General features: G+C 42.5%; 1 protein-coding gene across 1 annotated transcript in view; it reads left to right on the forward strand.

The window, feature by feature from the left end:
• GRIN2A (glutamate ionotropic receptor NMDA type subunit 2A) overlaps positions 1–21893 on the forward strand; it is an 858974-nt gene that overhangs the window by 798258 nt on the left and 38823 nt on the right. The window lies entirely within an intron of this gene.

The raw sequence follows: 21893 nt of genomic DNA on the forward strand, positions 1-21893 counted from the left end.
GGCTAATCCCGCCTGCCCTCACTAGCCAGTAACAATAGCCCCCCAAAAGTGTCAGTAACCAGAGCCCTCCCCCTAAAGGGTTAATCTCCTGCAGCACAAAGGGGTCCTCTTACCACATGTTGCTTTCATTTATACACTGAGCAGACGGCAGATCTCCCTTCCCTGTTGTGCGCTGCTTCGACTCTACTTCTCCAGCTCTGCTGAGTGAGGGAGCGTCTGCCAAGCGCAGGGACAGGGAGAAGTGCACACAGCCCAGGCACTGTTATCAGCTGCTGGGGAGGACCTGGCTTTTATCATTTACTTACAGTCCCTGGCTTTCAGTATTCTGACCTTGCACGCAGCCTGCTTCTGCGTCCTCCGTCCTTCAACAAATAGACGGACCATGCCTAGCAACCCTATTTTAAGCACAGGTAAAAGTAGGCAGTACAGGGGACAAAAATGCAGAATTAAGGGGCAATTGAATACACAGTGAAAAGTTGAAATAGGGCCACCAAGGAGATATTAATCACCACAATCCAATACTTAAAAAAAAAATTAAATAAATACGACAGTTATCCTTTAAGCATGCATGGGATAGGCATAAGGCCATCCTTCATATAAGATAGGGCCGGGGGCTATTCATAGTATTCAGTATATTGGGCAGACTAGATGGGCCAATGGTTCTTATCTGCGACACATTCATATTTCTCTGTTTCTACAATAAAACTTTTACACTTCCATTCCTATATTCCTAATGTAGAATTGCTCCAACAATTTACTGTTACAACTGTTTTTTTCCTCCTCCACTCATACTGATCTGCTTTACATCACTTGTCTCATCTACCTCATTACTCCTATGTACTTTGGTGTATAAATTTGTGAATCTTCAGACACTGTCTTAAGAGACACCTGACGAAGAGGCCCAAGTAGCCTCGAAAGCTTGCAATTTTGTCATCATCTTTTCAGTTAGCCATAAAAAGGTATCAACCACTGAGGAATCTCAATCTTTTTTCATCTTATATTCACTGATTAACACGGTACAAATATATATATATATTTTTTTCATTATTATATTGTTACTCCATGTATAGTCGAGCTCCACTATCTACTTTCTCATAGCAGAAATCCAAAGTTATGCATTCAGCAGCCAAGTTACATCTCTAGAAGTGAAAATGTGGCATATTTGATGCTATTTAATAATGTGGCACAGATTATAATGCATTATTCATACAGATCTACGTGCAGTACTAGCTAATTGCTCACATACTGTATTACATTGCAGTACGGCATTGGCACCCTGCCCTCATATCAGCACTGCAGTCTTCGACTTGAATCATTTATAGCAAAAACCTTTATAGCAGTTTGAAGCTAATACGCTATTCTGACCTCCAAACGAGACTTTGATAAATATCCTTTACTTCTCTCATTACATTTAATGTGTAACACTACATGCAATACTCATACATGGCCCAGTGCTACTAAACCAAATGCTGTTTGGTATTACACAGCAGTATAAGGTAGCTAGCTTCATTATGTACAACATCTGTGTATGACTAAGGCAATGGTAAGAGCTGATAAGCAAAGAATGTGCCTACAAGAGAATTTTCCATAATATTATAAATTTCCCACGGGGTCTTTGTCAGTAACCTAATACCGATAGCTACCTCCAGAATTGCTCTCTACACTGGAAAGCTCCATGTAAACAAACAGTACACAGATTGAGCAATATAGGGAAATAACGGGTATTATCCAATGCCATACTTATAGATTTTTATGCCATCGCTGGGCTATGTTGAGATGAAATATATTGATGTCTACACAGTGGCGTAGCTAGAAATGACTGGGCCCCACAGCAAATTTTTGAACGGGGCTCCCGTCCCTCAGTAGTTTTTTTTAGCAACCCCTTCCTTTCATGCCGCCCCCCATTCCTGTGGCTAGTAAAAATCGCTCTCTCAGACCAGGCTGGCTGCTGTTCCATCCATTTTATACACTGTCTATACTCTTACTGTATCTAATTTCATTGTGTAATACTGTTGAGGAGGCCCTGACAAAATCTTTTAGTCCTCCTCCTCCTGGATGGGCCCCTTTTGGGTCAGGGCCCCAAAGCAGCCGCTTCCCCTGCTTCCCCTATAGCTACGCCCCTGGGTCTACATGTGTAATTATGCTAAGGGCTCTAACTAAAAAGCAGGTTAACAGCTATATCGTTCATGCACAGACTAGACCAAGCTACGGAAACATTAGCTATCTTACATCTGTTTGCATTAGAGGCAGAGCTTGCTGAGAACTTTTTTGCATACCCTCTTCCCAGAATTCCAGAGGAGCATTGCCTGGTCTATAAGACTCCTTAAGACAATTAGGCGCTGTCCATAAGGAGATATAGCATCCGCTGAATTCCAATACCAGACCGTAATGGTTTTGTTTTTCATTATGAACCCAAATCTTGAATAAGATATATCTGGGTTTTTTAGGCAATCAGTCAGAAATAAATGGAAGAATATAAAACATTTAATGAGTTTCCAAATATCATTAAAGTCAAAAAACACATTATAAATTAAAATACATAATGCTTAAAAGAAGCAATAATATGTTATCCGGATTACCTAAAAATTCATAGATGACAATTATTGTTGAGCTAAGCGAGCTTCGGTTGCTTCATCCGAAGTCGCTTAGTTCAAAACTTTGGAATAATACTGCACGGAGATTCGTCTCCGGACAGTATTAGAATGTATGGGCTCCGATGAGCCGAAGTAAGTCATTCACGAAGTTGCGCGTGACTTCATTGAATATCTTCGGCAATTGATTTTTAAAGTGGAAAACCACTTTAAAACTTGAAACCAAACTTGGCTTTGATTCCAAGGTACTAGTAGAACAGAAGCCAAGTTCAGTTTCAAGTTTCCACTTTGAAAATCAACGTACAGTATTATTCTGGAGTTTTAAATGAAGCATCCGAAGCTTGCTTCGCTCAACACTAATGACAATACCAAAAAATAGTATTGAATTAAAAGTCCCAAAAATGTTGCTATTGTGTTATTATATTTATGATGTTACTTACTATTGCTGTTCGCTAGCACAGATATCCTCAGTGTCTCTCTGGAGTAACTGTGCACACACGCTTAAATTAGTATGTCATTTCACCATGCAGCAAGCTTCAGCAAAGCAGTGTTGACTCACTACTCATTATACAGCAGTCATGAGCATGCTAAGGGCGGGTTCACATTGGCGTTATGCATTCCATTATAGGTTCCATTATAAGAAAGTTATAACGTAATATAACGGAATTTTAGGACAGAATGCAAAACGGACACCTTTAAGAGCTCCGTCCTAATACATGTCTATGGGGACAAATAACGGTTCCGTTTGGTTCCATTATACATTACGAAAACTCTCGACAGGACTATTTTGACGTCAAGTATAACGGAAACAAACTGATCCATTATTTGTCCCCATGTATTAGGATGGAGAAAAATGGAATGCTTCTGTTTTGCATTCTGTCCTAAAATTACGTTATATTCCATTATTACTCTGTTATAATGGAACCTATAATGGAATGCCATAACGCCAATGCGAACCCGCCCTAACTCTTATAGTTTCACAGGCAAGACATTGGAAAATCACTGACACCTTAGGGCAGCAGTTAGGCCAGGTTCATATTGTCTTTTAGTTTTCCTTTCTTCTGATCCATTAAAAGAACTGAAGAAAAAAAAAAGTATTTTAAGCATTACTTATTCTCAGTTATGTACATTATGCATTTGTTTTAGCCATTTCCATCTGAGATCCTTTATTTTAGACAGAAAAAAAAGTCCTGCATTCAGAACTTTTTTTCCGTCTAAAATAACAGATCTCCGAAGGAAATGGCAAAAGCGGTTGTCAAATGTGCATAACAGATACTTTAAATACAGGATTAGTTTTTTCTTTATTTGTTTGCTCATCTGACGGATAAGAAGAACGAAAAAGTAAACAGTGATGTGAACTTGGCCTAACTTGGACTCCCCTGCATAATGGAAATGGACGGATCCGTTTTGCAGCCCATAGACTTCTATTATGATGGAATTCTGTTATGCATTCCGTCATAGAATTGCGTTATTGTCCGTGGCAATGGAATCCCTAACGCAGTTCACCTTTTACCAACAAACGAAGTGTGAACTAATTTCAAAATATGAAATTCGCTCATCTCTATTTTCCACAATTACAACATTTTTCGGACTCCTAATTCAATTTCCTTTTTATTTATTGGTTTAAGTCATCTATAAATTTTTAATTTTTGTAATCCAGATAACATATTATTGCTACTTGTAACAATTATGTATTTTAATATATGTTATGCCTGTAATTTATTTTATGACTTTTATGATATTTGGAAACTCATTAAATGCTTTATATTCTTCCAATTGTTTCTGAATGATTGCCTAGAGGTCCCACAAATATCTTATTAAATGTATTTTATTTATCCCAGCAAAGGGTTCATCTGGTGCACTAGGCATAGACTTTATATTTTATCCACAGTGAACTACCTATCTATTCTATATTCATTAAAGCCAAATATTGTATTTCTTGTATTTCTCGGCAAAATGTAATGATACATTTCATTTAGTGATGCATTGCTTCTTTCTGGAGAAAAGTACTTCCATGCCAAATTCAAATGAGCAGTTAATTGCACAAAGGTTATGCCCAAGCCACTCTGTGCACCCTTACTCTTCCAGCGTCCTCTGCCTTACCCTCCCTCTCTTTCTTGATTGACAGGGTCTGGTTCCTACATAGTCATCTTGTCTGGTTCTGTCAATCAAGAAGAGGGAATGGCTAGTAGGGCCAGTAAGAACCCTTAACCCCTTCCAAATATATGATGTACTATTATGTCATAGCGGAAAGTGACTTCCTGCAATTTGACAAGATAGTACATCATGCTGATCAGGAAGATTCTGTAAAATCACGAGAATCTAATTATTTTCCAAAAAGAGGGTGTTTTATTCCATCCTTAGAGTGCACATATATTTTAATTGTGGCCAACGTTTCGGTCCAGAGCGGTGCGTGCCTGATCAATGCAGGGACCTGGCTATGACTGACAGACGGACCTCTGCTGTATCGGGCGGCATCACTGGAGATGGCAGTATCAGTGGGTTAATCAGTATGCTGCGATCAAAGCCTGGGTCTGCGGCTCCATTTACTTTCCTGTGCTGCACTCACAGGGACCTGATGGCTAAGAATGCAGCCCTATGCTAACAGGCAATGCATTACAATTCACAATGTATTGTAATGCATTGTAGAGGGGATCCCCAAAGTTTGTCCCACAGTGCGACAAATATATAAAAAAAGGATCTTTGATAATTAAAAAAAAGTTTCAAGTAAAATAAATGCCCCTTTCACCTAATAAACACATATAAAGTTGTTAAAAATAGAAAAAAAAAGAATAAAAACAGACATTAGATATCGCCGCATCTTTAACTACCAGCTCTATATAAATATCACATAATCTACCCCATCAGGTGAATACCCCCCAAAAAAGAAAGAAAAAACTGTGCCAAAAAGCAATTTTTTGTCACCTTACATCACAAAAAGTCATATGTACCCCAAAAGAGTACTAATAAAAAGTCACCTCATCCCATAAAAAACAAGCCCCAAAACAAGATAATCATCAAAAAATAAGAAAAATATGGCTTTCAGAAAATGGAGACACAAAAACATGATTTATTTTTTCAAAACTGCTATATTATGTAAAACTAAAATAAAAAAAATGTAAGTAGACATATATGATATTATTGAATCCGTAACAACTTGCTTTATAATAATAGCACATATATCTAACCTGTTAGATGAACATTGTAAAAAGCAAAAAATATAAACTGTGCCAGAACAGACATTTGGTTACCTTGCCTCACAAAAAGCGTAATACAGGGAGTGCAGAATTATTAGGCAAGTTGTATTTTTGAGGATTAATTTTATTATTGAACAACAACCATGTTCTCAATGAACCCAAAAAACTCATTAATATCAAAGCTGAATATTTTTGGAAGTAGTTTTTAGTTTGTTTTTAGTTTTAGCTATTTTAGGGGGATATCTGTGTGTGCAGGTGACTATTACTGTGCATAATTATTAGGCAACTTAACAAAAAACAAATATATACCCATTTCAATTATTTATTTTTACCAGTGAAACCAATATAACATCTCAACATTCACAAATATACATTTCTGACATTCAAAAACAAAACAAAACAAATCAGTGACCAATATAGCCACCTTTCTTTGCAAGGACACTCAAAAGCCTGCCATCCATGGATTCTGTCAGTGTTTTGATCTGTTCACCATCAACATTGCGTGCAGCAGCAACCACAGCCTCCCAGACACTGTTCAGAGAGGTGTACTGTTTTCCCTCCTTGTAATTCTCACATTTGATGATGGACCACAGGTTCTCAATGGGGTTCAGATCAGGTGAACAAGGAGGCCATGTCATTAGATTTTCTTCTTTTATACCCTTTCTTGCCAGCCACGCTGTGGAGTACTTGGACGCGTGTGATGGAGCTTTGTCCTGCATGAAAATCATGTTTTTCTTGAAGGATGCAGACTTCTTCCTGTACCACTGCTTGAAGAAGGTGTCTTCCAGAAACTGGCAGTAGGACTGGGAGTTGAGCTTGACTCCATCCTCAACCCGAAAAGGCCCCACAAGCTCATCTTTGATGATACCAGCCCAAACCAGTACTCCACCTCCACCTTGCTGGCGTCTGAGTCGGACTGGAGCTCTCTGCCCTTTACCAATCCAGCCACGGGCCCATCAAGACTCACTCTCATTTCATCAGTCCATAAAACCTTAGAAAAATCAGTCTTGAGATATTTCTTGGCCCAGTCTTGACGTTTCAGCTTGTGTGTCTTGTTCAGTGGTGGTCTTCTTTCAGCCTTTCTTACCTTGGCCATGTCTCTGAGTATTGCACACCTTGTGCTTTTGGGCACTCCAGTGATGTTGCAGCTCTGAAATATGGCCAAACTGGTGGCAAGTGGCATCTTGGCAGCTGCACGCTTGACTTTTCTCAGTTCATGGGCAGTTATTTTGCGCCTTGGTTTTTCCACACGCTTCTTGCGACCCTGTTGACTATTTTGAATGAAACGCTTGATTGTTCGATGATCACGCTTCAGAAGCTTTGCAATTTTAAGAGTGCTGCATCCCTCTGCAAGATATCTCACTATTTTTGACTTTTCTGAGCCTGTCAAGTCCTTCTTTTGACCCATTTTGCCAAAGGAAAGGAAGTTGCCTAATAATCATGCACACCTGATATAGGGTGTTGATGTCATTAGACCACACCCCTTCTCATTACAGAGATGCACATCACCTAATATGCTTAATTGGTAGTAGGCTTTCGAGCCTATACAGCTTGGAGTAAGACAACATGCATAAAGAGGATGATGTGGTCAAAATACAAATTTGCCTAATAATTCTGCACTCCCTGTATAGAGCAAACAAAAATCATATGTACCCCAAAATAGTACCAACAAAACTGTCACCTAATCCTGTAGTTTTCAAAATGGGGTCCCTTTTTGGGAGTTTCTTCTGTAAGGGTGCATCAGGGGGTCTTCAAATATCAAATGGTGTCTAAAAACTAGTCCACCAAAATCTGCCCTCCAAAAACCATATGACGCTCCTTTCCTTCTATGCCCTGTTGTGTGCCCTTACAGCAGTTCATAACCACATATGGAGTTTCAGTAAACTGTAGAATCAGGGAAATATATTTTGAGGGTTTTTTTGGCGGTTAGACCTTGCTGAGTTACAGAAAAAAATGAAATAAAATTGAAAATCTGACAAAAAAAGGGACATTTTGAAATTTCATCTCCATTTTCCTTTAATTCTTGTGGAAAAATTACAGGGTTAACTTTTTTAAAAACTTGAGTGGTGGAGTGTCTAAAATGTATGGGTGGTTTCTATTATGTAAGCCCCACAAAGTGACTTCATAACTGAACTGGTCCTTAAAAAGTGTTTTTCTTTGAAATTTTCTAACAACTTTTAAGAATTGCTTCTAAACTTCTAAGCTGTCTAATGTCCTAAAAATACAATAACATTTACAAAATGATGCAAATACAAAGTAGACATATGGGAAATGTAAAGTAATAACTATTTTATGAGTAATTACTGTGACGAAAGCACCTTCGTCCCTGGGAGTTGGAGAGGCCTGCTTGCCAGCCTCTTGCCCTGTGATTATGGCCCCTGGGACACTATTTGGGCATATGTGATGAAAGCACCTTCGTCACTGGGAGTTGGAGAGGCCTGCTTGCCAGACTCTTGCCCTGTGACTATGGCCCCTGGGACACTACCTGAACCCCAGAACCGATCTGGGTGATTTTTCGATAAGTTGTTCACCCAGATCGAGGCTATCAGGGGATATGCAGTGTTTTGGGGTGTTTTCTGTGGTTGGGAAAAATGTGTGTTTTCTGGCTGTGAGTGATTAAGTTAATTGTGTTTGGTAATTGTATAACAGGCAGACCCCATTGTATTTTGATAATTGTGTCACAGGAAATGCCCATTGTATTTTGTTAATTGTGTCACAGGCAATGCCAATTGTATTTGTTGATTGCGTCACAGACAATGCCCATTGGGTTGTGTACAATTGCTGGGAGTGTTTCAATACTGTAAATGCAAGTGATTGGCTAATGTATAAAGTGCCCAAGTCTTCCACAAGGTCCCCAGGGATAGTGTTTATTGCTGGAAAATCTGCAATAAAGGCTGACAGGTAGCCCCATTAAAGAGTCCTGATTTACCCCTTTATGAAGTCTTGGCTCATGTTTGGAGGATGGGATAACTACACTCTTTGGGATTGCTATATCACAATACTCCCCTGAGCATAAGCTCTTGTAAGAGCGTGTTCCTGGTTCCTGCTCTCTGGATTTAGGAGAGGTTCACCAACTGGAAGCTGAAGCAAGGTCTTAGGTCCAGTGTGGGTGAAGGACGGCGAGACCCCAACCAAGCTGCGGCGGTTCGTGGGATCTGTGGTGGTTATCATGTCCGGTGAACTGCTTGGAGCCCTCGGGAAGCACTAGGAGCATCCATCAGCGGAAGGTGCCCAGTCGGGGTGGCAGGCGTTCTGTTAAACTGGTGACAGCAGTGAGATAGCGAGGAGAAGCAGCTCGGAGACACCCTTAACGTGTGGAGTATATTGAGGGTAACGCTAGTATCCGTACAGCGCCCCTGGCTACAACAGGATGGAGTCTGCTAGTCTTCGGACAGCGTTCTATGACGAGGAGAAGGAGGAGACGGCCACGAACTACAGGGATGCAGACAGAAAGAAAGTCTGGTATGATGCCGTGGAAAATGCCCAGCGGCGGCGAGGTGAAAGTCTCCCCAGTTATGAGCAGCGGCTACAGAAGCATGTGGCGATGCGGATGGGTTTCTTGGGAGAGCAGCCCCTGGACGAGTGGGTAACAGAGCTCCAGAGCCTGGTATGTAAGGAGCTTTGGCTAGAGGACACTTACCAAGCCCTAAGGTGGCATATCATTCAACATACCCCCTGGACGGCCGAGCATGACTTACCCGAAGAAAAGGATTAAGATGGACCTGGGTTACTATGGGAGGCCTTGGGGGAGGACATTGATCTCAGCAGCATGGAGGAGTCTAGGTTTTGGGACATCTACGACTACCGGATGGGCATGCATGTTTATGCTGACGGATGGGAGGTGAGCAAAGACATGACCCACCTGGTAACAAGGGAGTGGGAGCTGGAGCAGACCTACCAGCACCTTCTCAGCTCCGTTTAGCACAAACCTACCTGACAAGCAAAGCCAGACCTGCCATCCTACAACTGGGAAGACTAGGCGGCGATACCCCCTGCTTCCCTACCAGTTCTCAAAGTAGGGAACTTCATCGACTGGTTCTGGGAAGACCTCCCGACGGCAGGTAGAGATGGGACCAAAGTCTCTCCACTGGCCCTACAGGGATGCTAGGCAGCCGGCCCAGATCCCCAACTACAGCCAGCATTACCCAGACAGTCTGTCTGACTCCCCAGCGGCAGCTTACTTTACAGGGAGAGATGACAACCAGTCTCTCTCCCCAGCGGCAGACAGGATTTTAGGGAGAGGAAATTGTCAGTCCCTTGTCCCAGCAGCAGCAGGTGGTTAATCCCCAAGCAGCGTTACCCGGAGTCCAGTCAGTTGGTCTGACTCCCCAGCGCCAGTGTGTTGTAAAGGGAGGAGACAACCGGTCTCTCTCCCCAGCAGCAGCCAGCATCACAGGGAGAGGAGATTGTCGGTCCCTCATCCCTACAGCAACCAGCATCACTCGGAGTAGAGATGGTCTCACCCACTACTCAGCACCAGGCAGCGTTAACGAGAGTCGAGACAGTCAGTATGACTACCCAGCGGCAGTGTGTTGTAAAAGGAGACGAGACAACCGATCTTTCTTCCCAGCGACAGCCAGCATCAGAGGAAGAGGAGGCAGTCGGTCTCTCTCCCCAGTGGCAGTGTGTCCTACAGGGAGTGGAGACTACTGGTCTCATTCCCCAGTGGCCATGTACTTTACAGAGAGAGGGGACAACCAGTCCCCCTCTCCAGGAGAAGCTTCTCAGTCGAGTCCTGGGGGTAGTGGAGGAGACGTTAATACCCCCTGAACCCCTTCCAGCAGAAGAGCTGGCATCCAGGCAGAGCGCTGCTAGCCTCTGCCCACCACGTACCTACAGCTCAATGCCTGGAAACACAAGGGAGATCAGGGGCAGCAGACGTACCCTCTGCAGCCTAGGACAGACCGAACAAAGCTGGACACCTGAGAACTACAGGTGCAGTACTTGGTTGTGGGTGGGCTTCTCGATTGACTCAGGTACTGACCGACAGGAGGTCAGGTACCTGGTTAGTCTTCCCCTAGGAGGTGAAGATGTGTGACGAAAGCACCTGGGTCACTTGGAGAGGCCTGCTTGCCAGCCTCTTGCCCTGTGACTATGGCCCCTGGGACACTATTTGGACATATTGGATTTTAAAGGCACTGTTTCTGCCCCTTGGACTTTTTTACTGGAATAGATTCAAACATGTGGAGGCGGCTATCTTAAATTGTCCAGCAGTGTTTTGCCATCGAGTGTATAGAATTATTTTGGGCATGGGACCATGTGCACGGTGGGGCAAAAATAAGACTTCCAGGAAATTCCTGAACCCCTGAACAGATCTGGGTGATTTTTGGATAGGTTGTTAACCCAGATTGAGGCTATCAGGGGATGTGACTTTTATGGGGATATGTGGTGTTTTGGGGTGTTTTCTGTTGTTAGGAAAAATGTGTGTTTTCTGCCTGTGAGTGTTTAAGTTAATTGTGTTTGGTAATTGTATCACAGGCAGAGCCCATTGCATTTTGTTAATTGTATCACAGGCAATGCCCATTGTATTTATTTTTTTGTATCACAGGCAGGGGGGGGTTGTGTACAATTCCTGGCTAATGTGATTGGCTAATGTATAAACTGTCTCAGTCTTTCACAAGGTCCCCAGGTGCAGTGTCCCTTGCTGGAAGACCTGCATAAAAGGCTGACAGGTAGCCCCATTAAAGAGTCCTGCTTTACCCCTTCATGAAGTCTTGGCTCATTTTTGGGGGATGGGAATAACTACACTCTTGGTGATTGCTATATCACAGTACTCCCCTGAACATAAGCTCTTGTGCTCTCTGGATTTAGGAGAGGTTCACCCACTGGAAGCTAAAGCCCGGTCTTTTTTTTATAAAAAAAAAGGTGAATAAAATAATAAAGTACAATGTGTCATGAGAAAACAAACTCAGAATGGCTTGGATAAGTAAAAATGTTCCAAAGTTATTACCATATAAAGTGACACATGTCAGATTTGCAAAAAATGGCCTGGGCAGTAAGGTGAAAAATGGGCTATGTCTTGAATGGGTTAAAATATGCATATTAGTATTGCTACCAAAATGTACATACAAGAAAAACATACACAGTGAAAATTAGTAATGCTGTCATATTGTACACAAAAATAATGTACGCGTAAATTGTTCTGTATACCAAAACAGTTCGGCCATAATATACCCATACTGTCAGCATCTTGAACAAAACAAATATAAAAAATTATACCATTTTGGCTTCCATATTAACAGTTCCTCTAAAAAATTGTGCCTCTATTGTACACATAGTGCGATTATATATACTACACACACATAATACTTTACTAGAGTAGTAATAAATAATGTGACAATTCAAGACTACTTGCATGCTTTATCCCCTGAAGACGCTGGTTACACAGCGAAACATGTAGGGAAGCAGAGTGTAGGAGTGTTTAGGTTTTAGGCAGTGAAATAGCGGCAGTATGCTCAAATATATGGGCACATCTACAGAGTCATATAGCAGGCGGCAGCAATAGAATCAACATAGGACAAGTTATATAACAGTTAGAGAGGGAAGAGGAAAAATATGAGTAGCAGCTGAGCAGGAGGAGGAAAAATAAGAGCAGCAGAGGCTGCAACAATTACAAACAAAAGTGAAGTAAATCTATCACACAGTAGATTAACGCTCCAGAGTATATAGGAGCGTATAATAAAGCTACTACACAGCAACACCACCTCTAACCTATTCATAAAGTACCTCACTTATCTTCACTATCTGTGACATGTCCCTACCCCTCACCCTCTCCCTCCCCTCCTCCCCTGTCTCCAATTACCTTCCCCCTGCTGTTTAGTCCATTGATACAAGCCAGCTACAATAGCGAATCATTGAGCATATAGGTAGGAATAAATTGAGTAAGACCGCATCACTGAGAGTTTTAACGTCTATAGTTTAGTAGTTATGTTCTAAGTGTAAAAATACTACATATATATTAAAAATATGAAATAAAAGTGAAGTTTTAATTTAATAAACAGTACATGATCCAAAAACGTAAATAGGTCCTGAGTGACCACTAGTTAGTAAATTTAAATACTAAAACGTTAACTTGTACTGTGAGGTCAAAAGGTAAAAATAATTAAAATTGATATATATAGTACACCCACCAATTAAATACACCGGGTAGTAATAAAGTGAAAGAAGCCCTAACACATTTTACAAAATTCGATACCCAAACAATAGAACTACGGCTCCAATTATAAGTAGAAAAATTCTCTTTATTAAATAAACACAATCACATTGTCATAAAAACAGCAGTAAACAGGTATGTTGTAGTGAGGAAAGACCCGAGGAGGACCGGGGGATCGACACACATGGGCTCACATAAGTTAGAGAAGAGCGTCGCAACAAAGCCAGAAAAAGAAAGGAAAAAGTAACTCTGGATGGTTGAATCCAAATAGAATATACATAGGCAGTGTTGAAATAAAGACAAGCTCAGAAAAAGTACCTAGTATTGGTGCGCCGGTCCCTCAGTCTCCTTGTCCCAACGCCGTTTCGCCAGCAACCTGGCTTCTTCTGGGGATAAGAGACTAATGAGAACTCTACCTTTATACAGTATATCGCTCCCATAGATGTAATCAGTACACTGATCCTCCTTTGGTGTGTGAAAAAGCTGAGCTCACCAATAGGAGCTCGCATCATGAGTCAGGTGGTAAAGATGGGGAGGGGATGGGAAAAAGGTCGAATAGAAATCAGCCTGCATCATCATTACACTTAGGTCACGTGACTGCTGCGTCAGCATTTCATCACATGTTCCGCCCATCAGTATTCGAATGCTGTATATTAATTAACCACTCTAACATATTCGCGTTACTGACACCAATATTAACAATGATCGCAATATAATCAAGATGTGCATCCGAATTACAAGAACAGATATGAGTGATAGCAATGGGGGAGGGGATTAGAAAAAAGGTCGAATAGGAATCAGCCTACATCATCATGACACTTGGGTCACGTGACTGCTGCATCAGCATGTCATCCTCCTCGGGTCTTTCCTCACTACAACATACCTGTTTACTGCTGTTTTTATGACAATGTGATTGTGTTTATTTTATAAAGAGAATTTTTGTACTTATAATTGGAGCCGTAGTTCTATTGTTTGGGTATTGATATATATAGTACACTTACAAGACACTCAACTCACCTCATGTTAGGTGCACTTCAATGCTTCAAAAGTCATCTTATTTACAATGTGTAAAACACTTTCCTCCACCACCACAAACAAGGGAATTAAGGGGCTACAAACAGACCTTTCTCATCTTGTGAAACCCCTTTTAATGGTCCTGATTGTTCTTTCCAAATTTGTCGGTGCAGATACAGTAATTTTATGCTGCTGGAATTTTGGCAAATTTAATTTACTGAAAAAGAGAATAATTCATCCTTGGTGGTTCTTTTTCTGCTCTATCATTTACTTGAAATTGGTTTTCTGGTATCCAGTTCTTGAATCCGCACCTTAACTGTTTCTATCTTTAATGGGTTGTTTAACAAAATTGAATTTATTCTTACCAAGTTCAAGCTTCTCTTTAAGTTACTGACATTATCTTCCATTGCTCTGTCACTTCTGCTTTAGTGTTTGTGTCTCGCTTTCTGTGCCCTCTTTGCCCTTCCTGACACTGACCAAAGATGTTTATCTTCCATATCTTTTTGCTTATTACCAAACTGCTAAACAAAGAGCTTATGCACTGGACCATGCAGGCCTTTGAACTTCCATTTTCTAAAGTTTCACAAGTTTAGTCAATCTTGCCAGAGAAAGACCTCATGAATAAAGGCTGTTCCTTTTATTTGTGAATGTTTTAAACTTCACAATATGCAGTTACAGTATGCCAGGATGTGAACACCAATGAAAATATAATTAAATAGAAGTGGCTATACTATAAAATCTTTATCTATTAGGTCTATTAGCCAGAAGGGACAGCGCATAATAGAAACATGTCTTATTTTAGAGGACCCAACATTTTCTTTTATTATAAAGACAGCCCATTGATGTAAATAGTTACCATGGAGGGAAAAAGTGAACCCTAAACTCCACCTATAGCCTATTTGCACGATGATTCTAATTGGCGGACCACAATTGGTCGACGGTCCCCTTTATTTACATAGTGGGGCTTACCAGGGAAAAGCAGCGGTGGAAAACAATAAACAAAGTGACAGACAGGCACACAAATAATGAGAACCTCAGAAGTACAGAGTGAAACATAACGTATTAAAGCCAAGAGTGAAGAATGAAGTCAAATCAGAAAGCAGATCACTAAACAAAGCCAAGATCATACACAAACAGTCAAGTCCAGGTCCAAATATATCAGGCAGAAGTGATTCTAGGTACCAAGCAAGTGTCAAACCAGGAGAAAATCCAAATCAAATCAGAATCCAAGAATCAGGGTCAAAAGAAGTAAGTAAAGTCAGAACAATCCACAATCTAAAGCGCTGGTGAGGTATACAGAACCGTTCTGTCATGGCTTGGAGGTGGTTTGCCGTGACACTTTCGCCGTGCATGCTGGTTGCCGTTGTTTATGCACTTTCCCTTTACGGCTGTTTCCCTTCCCTTCTGGTGAGCACGAGGTTAAGGTGTGTGCTAGAAGTAGCTGGGTGTGGCCTCTTGGCTCTTATAGTCTTGGTGTTGAGAGCCTGAGGTCAGATTCACTTCAGCCTTTATTGGGGCTGGATGCAATGATCCTTTTTGGGCATTTCCAGCTGCCCTGTCCTTGAGGGCCACCTTGTGGGACATCGAGGTTCTTGCCTATGTCTACAAAAAAGAGGGTCAGACAGGATAGGCAGTAGAGCCCACCTGAATACTGCTCCAAAGGATGCAAAAAACAAATTGTAAGGGGGCAGTAAACTAGAATAAAATATCACTTTTAATTAGATAGGAGATAAAAAAAAAGCCCCTACAGACAAACAAACATATAAGACACACACACCCTCAGCCTGGTATCAACCGATACCATGTAGGGCTGGGATATCAACGTTGGTTCTAGTGGTGGGCTAGGCAAGAATAAAAACGTGAGGGATAGAGTAGGGTATTCTCATGGTAAGCGTGCTGACCCTAGCAAATCCCTACTTGTCCTACTCCACCCTAATAGTGTATCCAAAGGACGAGGTCCAAAAAGGCCCGCAAGGGGTGGCCCAGACAGGAACTCTGATCCTCCGCTGGAAGCCCTAATACGGCCCTGACCAGCGATAAAAAGACCAAACATCTAATGGATAATACAAAGTTGTAATCACACATTGATTAGGGCTGTAGGAAAAAAGATAACCCCAACCAGACCCAATTAAATGAAACTAGAGAATACTCAAGTGTCCCGATGCGTTTCCTCAACATAAAGCCCCAAAATTCTTCAGGAGACGCGGGGCGTAGTGATGGTTGCCCCAGCTGGCATATGGCCCAACAGCTAGGGAATAACTGTATAATGGCTGCAGTCAGTGTGTGGCTGAGCCTGAAACAAAACAAGAAAAGACAGAAAAAAAATTGATAAGTATAATAACCAATCAATCACCACCAAACATTCAACATAGGACAATGGGGGAAGTAACTTACTGTTTGGTGGCTGCGGTCAGCGTATGGCTGTAGACCCAAGTACAGAAAAGACCCAGGGTAATGGTGTCTGCAAGGGCTGAACTGCCCCATTATAAAGGCAGAGGGGCCAGGTAAGATGCATCTCCGGTAATCTCCGTCAGCTGACAGGCGTCTACTGATGATGTCAGAAGATGCGCCTCTACCTAGCGGTCATGTGATCAAAACATCAGAGACCACGTGACCGCGCATGCGCAAATAGATCCGGCCCCATATGTATACTGGCGCCTAGATGGAACGCAAAGCGGCAAGGGACTTCCGCGTCACGTGAACGGACGAGAAGCGCTGACGTCACAGCGGCGTCATACCACCAGTCACGTGATCGGGACTAAGCCGGCTGCGCTCGCGCATTGATGCACTTGCAGACAGGTAATATAACAGCAGCCCTGTCAGGGCTATAACTGTTTAGTCCGTCCAACTATAGCGCCATACACAACATCTCCTCAAAATCGCGGGGCATCATATGGGGACGCCCCCTACTGGTCACCCTGATAGAGATATGACCACAGGGAGAAATCAAACCCGGTATAAATTTATGTAGGAGGAGGGAACAAGGAGGAGAAAACTTCTCACAGGTCCTGGAAGACCACAACCCCCAATTACCCTTCTCCAAACATACTGAGTGATATAACAATATGTGTAAAATATCCCTCTATATAGACCAAAATTAAATGGAAGTATTGTTTAACAGGGAGAACAACCACGAGACCAGCAAGGAACAAATAGGGGTCACAGAAAGCAACCAAAATTAATTTGCTCGTTAAGGCCATAAGGGGTAACTGTATTCAAGGTAAATGTCCACCAACATTCTTTTTGAAGAATGTGTGTGTTCCAATCGCCACCTCGCACGGGTTTCTTAACATGTTCAATGGCCATAAAACTGATTGAGGAGATACGTCCATTATGGGAAGCCTGCAAATAGCGCGCTACAGGAGTGTCCCTGCTGTTTCGGATATCACTAATGTGCTCACACATGCGCTTACGCAGTTCCCTGAAGGTCTTACCGATATAGCGCAGTCCACAAACACAGGTTATTAGGTAGACCACGCCAGTGGTGCGACAATTTATAAAATCCCGCACGTGGTAGACAGTGTCATTGGGTTCACCCGTGAAAATTTTTCCTTGTGACAAGAAGCTACAGAAGCTACAATGACCGCACCTATAGCAATCCGTCACAGGCACGTCCAGCCACGTGCCGGACTTACCAGGGGGGGTAAAGTGGCTGTGTACCAACCTATCCTTTAAATTGTGGCCTCTCCTGAAGGTCACTGAGACAGAGGGATTGAGAACCTCCGCCAAGTCTGGGTCCATCAGTAGGGTGTCCCAATGACGTGCCAGAATCCCCCTAACTTGAGATGCCGCCGCATCAAAAGTACCTATGACCCGGACAATATCTTGTGATTTGTGAGCCCTCCTAGTCGTGGGATGGAGCAACTCCGTACGTGTACGTGCCTTTGCTTTCCGATAGGCCAGTCTGAGGGTCCAATCCGGATACCCTCTCTCCTGAAACCTATTTCTTAGGTCCCTGGCCTGGAACTTAAAATCAGTCAGTTCTGAACAATTTCATTTTATTCTCAAGTATTGCCCAGTAGGTATCCTCCACCTAAGGAGGGAGTTAGTGGAGGTGGGTTTCCGGTAGATAGACGTACTTAGACCACCCTTTTCATCCTTGAAGATGACAACATCCAAAAATGGAAGACGGTCCTTGACAATCACCAAGGTGAATCTCAAATTGAAATTATTGACATTCAGCTCAGAAATAAGCCTATCGAAATCGCTCTCTGGCCCGCTCCACAACAAAAAAATATCGTCAATGTAGCGGGACCAGAGAGCGATATAATCTACAAACCACAGTGATGGTTCCCCAAACACCACAGATTCTTCCCACCAGCCCAGGAGCAAGTTTGCATATGAAGGTGCGCACAAACTGCCCATGGCAGTGCCCCTGAGCTGGTGGTAGATCCGATTGTCAAAGAGAAAGAAATTACTTGAGAGTATGAAGTCCGACAGTTCCAGAGTAAAAGCATTATGCCATGTAAATTGTCGCCCCCTTGTTTTGAGGAAATGGTTGGTGGCCTCCAAGCCCCGATCATGTGGGATAGAGGAATAGAGAGCCTCCACATCTATGGAGGCCAAGAACCAGTGCGGTTCTACACAGATATTTTCAAGTTTGCCCAACAGATCACCTGTGTCCCTCACATAGGAGGGCAATGACAAAACAAAGGGGCGCAACACCTTGTCCACATAGATCCCACAATTTTGTGACAGACTACCAACCCCCGAGACGATCGGTCGTCCCTTAGTGGGGGAGGTCCCTTTGTGGACTTTCGGTAAACAATAAAAAGTGCCTGTTATTGGATGAAGTGGGTAGAGAAAATCAAATTCATCACTGCTAATCAAATTGGCAGTTTTTGCTCGCTGTAAAATGTGTCTTAGTGTCCCCTGCAGCCCACTGGTGGGATTGGTGGGGAGTATCTCATAACCGGTTTTGTCCGACAGGACAGCAAGACACATTTCTCTGTATGAGGATGTATCCATCACAACTACATTGCCACCCTTATCCGAGGGTTTTATTACAATACTCTTATCTGTCTCAAGAGTTTTGATGGCTAACCTGTCCTCTTTACTGCAGTTAAATCTGAGTGAAACCGCACGCAGAGTGGACAGGTCAGAGATAGTGTGTTGTAAAAAAACGTCAACACAGGAAACATCACCCATAGGAGGCATTTTTTTGCTCTTATTCTTAAGGGACGTGAAGGGGCCCTCCCCTTCAGCGTTGGATGGTAAGTGGTCTAGATTAAAGAGTAAGTGGACGTCCTTCAGGATTTCAACATGGGTACCCAATTCACGACTTTCCTTTTTATCTTTTAATTTATGGAACTTGTGCCACTTGAGCTTGCGGGCAAAAAGATGAAGGTCTCTCGTCCAACGGAAGATATCAAACTTATTGGTTGGAACGAAAGAGAGTCCGCGTCTAAGTAGCCTTAGCTCAATTACCGATAAAGGGCGGGAGGACAAATTTATCCATGGAAACCAGACCTATAGTGTCTATTGTTGGGTATTCCGGCTTCTCAGTGGGTAGTGCACCCCCTGATCTAAAAAAGGGGAGCCCAAGGAGGGTGCAGGTAAAGTCTTGGGGGGATTCTGTGAGTTATATCTAGGGCGATTGCCCCGTCCGCTGGATCTGTAAGATCCACGACCGCAGCCCATATTTTTAGGGTACCTTTCCTTCTCTGTGTCCGAAGCTTCTGTGTCTTTGGATGAGAGGTCAGTGTTCTGGGTAACGGGAGGGTTAGTCAATAACTGATATACTTTATTATCTCTGAAATCCTGAAAATCCCTATTGAATTGTTTGTGCTTACGATCTTTCAGCTGGTACTGATAACGTTCCACAGTATTTTGTAATTGTACCTGTTTGGTAGGGAATTCAGGTTCTGAGTGAAATTTCTTTGTAGTTTCAATCTGCTCAGTTAGACCACGCTCTGCCCGTTCCAAGACCACCCTCTCCTCATCCAGGAGTAGCTGCATCAGCTTCAGAGAGCTAGATGTGGCCTCCTTTTCCCATTTTTTGAGAAACTACGGATTCCTAATGTGGTGTGCCGGAGTAAGGGTAATACGAAGGCCCCTAGGTACAATCCCCTGCTTTATATAATGCTCCAGCCCCTGCACCTTCCACCAAGAGCTAATATATTCCTTGTACAATCTGGTTAGTTCAGAAAAAGCACCATTGAGTGTTGGGGTGTATTTTTTCTGTATAAAAAGTTGTTCTGAAAAAAACATGATAGCCTCAGATATCCATATGTTCCTGTCCAGGCCCGTATTTAAAAACCCTGACATACCCCTATACTTGAAGACAAAAAAGAGGGTCAGACAGAATAGGCAGTAGAGCCCACCTGAATACTGCTCCAAAGGATGCAAAAAACTATTTGTAAGGGGGCAGTAAACTAGAATAAAATAACACTTGTAATTAGATAGGCGATAAAAAAGCCCCTACAGACAAACAAACATATAAGACACACACACCCTCAGCCTGGTATCAACCGATACCATGTAGGGCTGGGATATCAACGTTGGTGCTAGTGGTGGGCTAGGCAAGAATAAACACGTGAGGGATAGAGAAGGGTATTCTCATGGTAAGCGTGCTGACCCTAGTAAATCCCTACTTGTCCTAGTCCACCCTAATAGTGTATCCAAAGGACGGCGTCCAAAAAGCCCCGCAAGGGGTGGCCCAGACAGGAACTCTGATCTTCTGCTGGAAGCCCTAATACGGCCCTGACCAGCGATAAAAAGACCAAATATCCAATGGATAATACAAAGTTGTAACCACACATTGATTAGGGCTGTAGGAAAAAAGAAAACCCCAACCAGACCCAATCAAGGGAAACTAGAGAATACGCAAGTGTCCCGACGCGTTTCCTCAACATAAAGCCCCAAGATTCTTCAGGGGACACGGGGCATAGTGATGGTTGCCCCAGCTGGCATATGGCCCAACAGCTAGGGAATAACTGTATAATGGCTGCAGTCAGTGTGTGGCTGAGCCTGAAACAAAACAACAAAAGACAGAAAAAACCCAGATTTGTATAATAACCAATCAATCACCACCAAACATCCAACATAGGACGATGGGGGAAGTAACTTACTGTTTGGTGGCTGTGGTCAGCGTATGGCTGTAGACCCAAGTACAGAAAAGACCCAGGGTAATGGTGTCTGTAAGGGTAGATGAACCGGCAGCTTATGGGGCTAATTAAATAAACACATATTCTGATACATAGAAGATTATTAATATACAACAGGAACACGTGTAATAACAATTACAATTGATGCTCGTATTGTAATTGTTATTACACGTGTTCCTGTTGTATATTAATAATTTTCTATGTATCAGAATATGTGTTTATTTAATTATCCTCTGTATATTTTTATTGTGTAATTAGCTATTTTAGTTATATGGTATGTCTTATTCTTTTCTTAAATACCCCTGAAGAAGGAGGATTGTGAGACCTCCGAAACCCGTTGGGTTATTTTTATTGCAATAAACTGCATTGATCAGAAGCCTTGTTGTTGGCTGCCATCAATCGATACCATCTGACATGCGATCCTGGCCAGGGGGGCAGTTAGTCACGGGTGTCTTGAGCTTTATCATGTGACTACCCCCCTGTGAAGTGAGTACTCCAACTCTCAGAATCACAAACCTCCTTATAGGAGATTATTCTGCTGCATCACCATCCTCCGTTTTAAGGGGGCACTACCTACCACACCTATCTCCTCCATACTCTTGGGAGTGGCGCCTCTCATAGTGTTTTCCCTTTTTGAATCAGTGGGTCCATTTAGTTGCTTTGGAACCACCAGACTAGGTTCACCCATAACTGGTTTAGAGCATCATGCCATCCATTAGGTCACTAAAAATCTGATGACATGTTCCATTTAAGCACTGCTTCTCCTTCCTACACAGCAGATGGCTGGGCATATTAATGTACAAGGTATCAGGGTTTCCAAAGGTCAGAACTC

The sequence above is a fragment of the Bufo bufo genome, chromosome 7 (assembly GCF_905171765.1).
Source record: "Bufo bufo chromosome 7, aBufBuf1.1, whole genome shotgun sequence".
NCBI classification, from domain to species: domain Eukaryota; kingdom Metazoa; phylum Chordata; class Amphibia; order Anura; family Bufonidae; genus Bufo; species Bufo bufo.